Here is a 6,056-nt window from a genome sequence, read left to right as displayed (position 1 = left end):
AGAAATCATCCATGTGTCCCCGGTAGAAGACTGACCATTTATCAGTAAAAAAGTTGTTAGTTGTTTGATTATATGGCCTGTAGATTCATAAATTTAAAAAAAAAGGAACATCATTAACTCAATATAGCTTATGTAGTTTATTTTTGGAACTATTTCAGGTGAACAACCATGTATCCATCTGCTCTGAAATGTTTTTTAGCTGTACACAGTCTCCCATCGCTCAACATGTTGACTTCCTATGGAAACAGTTTCAAAACAGAACATTGTTTTTGTATCATATTTCATGCAAATTTTATTTATAATTATTTACCTTTTAGTTTTAGAGCTGCTACAAGTTCTCATTTTCTCACTTTTGAGATCATGCTAGTTGCCTACTATCACTCACTACAGTGTATGCTAATGTCAGCATGGAGCTGGATGATGGACACATGGATGATTTCAGTGTCTATTTTCTCATCACTTCAAAAACAAAACATATCACATCAAAACAAAACTGTCGCTCCTAGACAGTCTCCCCAGAACTTGATGTGTTCCTTTAAGCTCCTGGTTGGTCTTGGATCTGTTTGGGAGGGAAGAGTGGAGAAATGGAGATCAAAGGGTTCCAGCAGAATGTTGATATTATGGTCAATGATCAATCAGTCTGCAGAATAGCAGTTAACAAAAGGTTATAACTTTAACACACAAGCATAGACACACACACACACACACACACACACACTTAAACCCCTTGCCATACAAACTCTCTCCCTCTGTCTCTCTCTGTTTCTCTCACACACACACACACACAGACACACACACACAGACACACTCAACCCCTCATTTCCTGGAATCCCTCGTCACCTGACCTCTGACCTCTGTGAGGGTGTTGACAGATCCCCCCCCCCCCCCCCCCCCGCCCCGACTTCCTCTGTGTCTGTGTGATTTATTTTGTGAAGGGGTTTCACTCCAAAATAGTATCATTTCAGCATTTTGAAAAACGATTATCTCATATTCGTTATCTCAAACTCATTACTCAAAACTTCATGATTTCATCCTTAAAAAGGTTATTTGATAAGCAAAGGCCTCAGGCTGGGTTCATTCTTTTTTGAAATACTGGAATTATCGCTTTTGAATGAAACTCTACATGTGGGGACTAAATTAAATCATATTACTCAACACTATGTTCTATGTTCATTTTGGGGAGAAAATGCTACTCTAGAGACATTGAGTAAAGGCAAAAAAAGCTAAATTCACCAGTTAATATTTCTAAAAACACAGCTGATTCCCTTCTCAAAAATACAACCATTTTGGAAAATCTTAAGATTACTAAGATTTCCCATAATGGAAGCATCAGAGCTGTGTTTTCAAATGTGCCAGTTGTTTTGAAGGCCAACATATTAGAAGTGTCAAGTGGCACCAAACCGCATCTAAACTGTTTTGTAAGTGAAGGCCTTAAGATGATTCGTAACTTAATAGTAATAGTAATAACAGTTATAGTAATAAAAAAAGACATTTCTGTTCATGACTATTGAATGTCATATAGCAACCTAGTTATGTGTGTATGAGTGTGTAATTGAGGAGTGTAACTGTCAACTCTGAACTGAAGAGCGGAAATATCATTCAAGATCTTATCAAACATCAAAAAAATGTACCTGTGTGGCTACGACATTTTTACAAAGGTAAATCAAATGAACGATGAATGAATCATGAGTCGATTCACGAATGTCGGACAGCCCGAAAGTTAATTCAAAGAATCTGTCTTCCTGCCACAACTCAGAAGGATCAGGAGGAGGGAATTTGGTCTAAACATCACTGGTTTCAGTCTAGAGGTAGAAACGCTAGAAGTGTGTTCAAATGCACCGATTGTTTTCAGTTACCCAGCGCGCTGAAAGCATCGAGTGGCACCTTGACGTCTGCTCCGGACTTGGTTTGATTTTGGAGTGTCAGCGGGACCACAAACATCAGATTTTTTTGAGGTTTCTGGAACAACAATGACCACAGATCTAATATGAGGCAAAAGGACATCATGTATGTTTCTAGCCTGGTTCCAGACTCCTGAACCTCGTCCCGCCCACTTTTCAGATTTTGTAGAGTGATTCAGAGAGTCTGGTGTTTCCCTCGTCAACAGCTTGGAGAAACAATCAAGCCAGATCGATGCAAATCAAACTAAAGTTGGTGACGTTTTCAACCTGTGCCACATCCAGACAGATCTTAATCACAAAATTGGAGACGGCCATGGATGATATAGACACAGATGCTATCGAGGCTGTTCATCATCATTCTTGGTAAAGTTGGTAAATCCGCTGGCCATGGATATAGAGACTAACTGGCTGCAGCATCAGTGTGACTGAAGTAACGTCAGAGCGGCCGGAAACGTCAGTCACTAGATTGGTTCGGGGAAAATCACCCCCCCCCCCCCCCCCCCCCCCCCCCCCCAAGACAGAAAACAACTAATGAGAAGGCAATTTCAGGCTGAATAATGGAGCGGGAACGAAATGGCCATTCAGTCTGAATATCAGGCCGGTACGTCTCTAATCTTGTGGAGAAGAAGGCTACATGAAGCCTAGACATGGAGGAGGAAGAGATTATCAAGAAAACACAAAACATGACACATTAATGCCACTCACTGTGGTGTAGAAACGCAGACACAAATCAGGCCATGCGTCAGTTATCACTCACGTGTTTGAGCCTCAAGCTTTTAAATTAAATTTACCTGCACTCCACCAACAATAACCAACATTAAAATCAGAGTATCAGGAAGAAGGAAAGAGGTGTGTGTAGATGCAAATCACCTTGAGGAAACAGGCAAATAGTTACATGCTGGGAACTTCCACATGACGTCAGCCTCACTGAGACCAAATCGCTTTTCACTCTGACAGCAGAGAGACCTCAGCAAAAACTCTGTGACGTGATGGAACTTGTCTGTTCGCCAGTTCTCCTTTGGGAGTCGGTATGAGAGAGAGAGAGAGAGAATGAGAGAGAGAGAGAGAGAGGGAGAGAGAGAGAAACAAAGAGATATAGAGGGAAAAGAAGAGGGGAAAAGAAAGTGAAGGAGTGGGAAAGAGGGGGAGGAAGAGAGTCCAAAATGTAAATCTATCATTTTGGGGGAAAATAACTTGTTACCTAAGATATGTTATTATTTTGTCAACCAAGTATTTAGGATACCTACTATCTTTTAAAGAAACAATCTGTAAAATATATATAAATGTCCATTTCACTACTCTCTATCGCTGACTGATGTAACACAATAGTGATCCAACCTATATCCAGTTCATGAAAGCTTTTACATTTGTTGTTCTAAACACCGAGTGTCTGGTAGGACTTCCCCGGAAAAAATCCTTTGCCGAAGGTGTTTCCAGTTTGTTTGTAATAAACAAACAGAAGAAGAACTGGGTAGTTAGCATGAGCAGTGATAGCCACCATGGCTGAACAGACAGAGAAAAGAGAAACTCAAACTGCATCAACAGAAAGTCCAAGCTCCGCCCACACTGTTTGATTGACAGGTGATCTCTGGGAAGTGCAGTGCAGAAACGCCACAGAAATGAGCGCTTAGCACCAAAGATGGAGTAATAAAAAAAATAGAGGATCTCGCAGAGTAGGCCTACCACTTTAAAAAGCACTACAATTACTAAGATTACTAATAATCTTTTTTTTCTTGTTTTTTCAAATAGTGGCAATTCTTGTATTCCTCCTTGGTTCAGTTTACTGTTTTGAATCCAGCACCTGGGGGGAAACACCACAGATTGTGTGAGGAAAGAAAGACAGGAAGAGAGACAGACAGCGAGAGGCAAAAGGAGATGTTGAAATATTCTCAAGCAACCGTCGGTTCCCATAACTGAGATGCTCAGTGGGCTGAAGGGAACTGATGGATGTGATCGCAGAAACAACACACTGCCTGGAACAACACGCTCTGGAAATTCCCATAAACTTTCCTACATTGTCATGGACTTGTACCGAATAATTGCGAGGTAGCGTGTGTGTGTGGGTGTGTGTGTGGGTGTGTGTGGAGGGGGGGTGGGTGGTGTGTGTGGGTGCAAAAAGACTGTCAAAACAAAACAGAGATAAGAAAGGTATGTGTGACTCTATGTTGTTGTATAAGTTCAAAATATAGGACACACACAGACATGCATGCATGCATGTACACACACACACACACACACACACACACACACACAGACACCCACAGTGCTTACAAATCACCAGAATCAGTTGCTTACAGTTTGTACTTTTGCCTCACATTCATCTTTTGCACATTTCATTATTTTGTTCATTTCGACCATCCTGTCCCAGGATCTTTTCTACTGACTCTACACAATCTACACATAATGATAATGCTAAACAGATCTACATGTATCTGTTAAAGCAGAGGTTCTCTAAAATTTTCATGTTCTGAATAAACACACATTAGGGCATGAAACCCCCATTTGATAAGATTTTGTCCTCATCTCAGTTAGTGAGGATGGGATTCTCTTCTCTGTTGCAGCTACACTTCCTGATTTATGCTGATGAAACGGATGTATTATTGCATGAAAATCTTGCCTAGCGCAGCTTTAACTTTCATTTTATCAGGAAAAGTCGGCTTGTGACCTGAGCATCAATAGAGGTGGAAAGTAACTAAGTACATTTACTCAAGTACTGTACTTAAGTACAGTTTTGAGGTACTGGCACTTTACTTGAGTATTTCCATCTTGTGAGACTTTATGCTTTTCCTCCACTACATTTCAGAGGGAAATATTGTACTTTTTCCTCCACTACATTTATCTGACGGCTGGAGTTACTAGTTACTTTGCAGAATAAGGTTTTACATTCAAAACATACGATGAGCTCATAAAATATGTTGCATTGTTAGAGTTTAAACTCCCCAACAGTATATGGAGCAGTTAGACCGACAACATTAAAATACTTCTTACAAGTTAATGCTTCAATAATTTAACACTCTGAAAGGGACCGTTCTTTTACTTTTGATACTGAAGGATTTGAGTATTTTTTTCACCACTGAGCATCAATGATTCAAATCCCCACTAAGAAAATCTGCAGCATGGATGAGACACTGCTGCTGAGGCACGTAACTCCACAACTGCTCCACCTGAGCCGCTCAGTCTCCAGCAGTAGAAGACTGTGGTTCTACTGGGCAGCGTGCGCTTCACTAAATAAATAAAGGTTTTAAAAAAGGTCTGGGAGCAAATCAAAGTTGCAGCAGCCTGGTTTTACCTTCGTCTCTTTCTCTTTGCCCGACCAACACCTGAACAAATAACAAACCCTATGCAAAGTTTCCCTCTCTGCCCTTCAGACTGGTATGATTCAACCTGTGTGTGTGTGTGTGTATGAAAAAGAGAGGTAGCATAGTAACAGACAGCATGGATACGTGCGCATTTGTGTGTGTGCATATGGCAGAGAGTGAGAGAGGGTGTCTGAAACTGTGTGTGTGCATGTGTGTATATGTGTGTGTGTGTGTGTGTGTGTGTGCGTGTGTGTGCGCCACTCCCAGCCCTCCTGTATTCGTCAGTGTTTGCCGTCACCTGTGAGTGTGTTTTTCCCTGCAGCACATCGGACGACAGGCAGCAGCTTGTCTGCTGGCTCTGTATGAATGTCAACAATAACACACTCACTCACACACACACACACACACACACACACACACACTCGCTCACAGAGAATCTAGGTTTGTGTTCACCAAATGGCACAGTGTATTTTATTCTCTGCATCTGACTTCTAAGCTCATTTATAGTAAGCATAACCCAGTTTTAGAATTTAAGTGTTGTATGAATGCTGTAAATCTAGTTTGGAAAAAAAAATCATTACTTTTAAGTTCAACCTCCAAAAACTGAAAGATAGAGTTTAAAAATGTTATGATTTTGTCAACCAAGGACTTAACTTACGCACTACTCCTCAAAAAGTCATGTCATTTGTATGAATTTCTTTGCTAGCAATCATTTAGTGAGAGCAGGTATCATTCTTTCAGATGGTGGATTTGTCTTTTCTTTATGATTCTGTATTGATCCCTCAGGGGAACTTCTCTTCTCATGCAGGGAGGATCAGAGGTCAGAGGTCAGAGGTCACTACACCATCCTGACGCT

General features: G+C 40.9%; 1 long non-coding RNA gene across 1 annotated transcript; it reads right to left on the bottom strand.

Moving 5' to 3' along the window:
* Positions 1-246: 246 nt before the first annotated feature.
* Positions 247-3,391, bottom strand: LOC144539309 (uncharacterized). The gene is made up of 3 exons (XR_013504854.1): positions 3,267-3,391; positions 2,772-2,917; positions 247-559 (listed from the first exon to the last, which is right to left on the bottom strand). It is a non-coding gene; the product is annotated as an uncharacterized LOC144539309 (long non-coding RNA).
* Between the last annotated feature and the right edge of the window lie 2,665 nt (positions 3,392-6,056).

Source organism: Centroberyx gerrardi, chromosome 5, assembly GCF_048128805.1.
Source record: "Centroberyx gerrardi isolate f3 chromosome 5, fCenGer3.hap1.cur.20231027, whole genome shotgun sequence".
Classification (NCBI taxonomy): domain Eukaryota; kingdom Metazoa; phylum Chordata; class Actinopteri; order Beryciformes; family Berycidae; genus Centroberyx; species Centroberyx gerrardi.
This window is presented reverse-complemented; position numbering and strand designations above follow the sequence as displayed.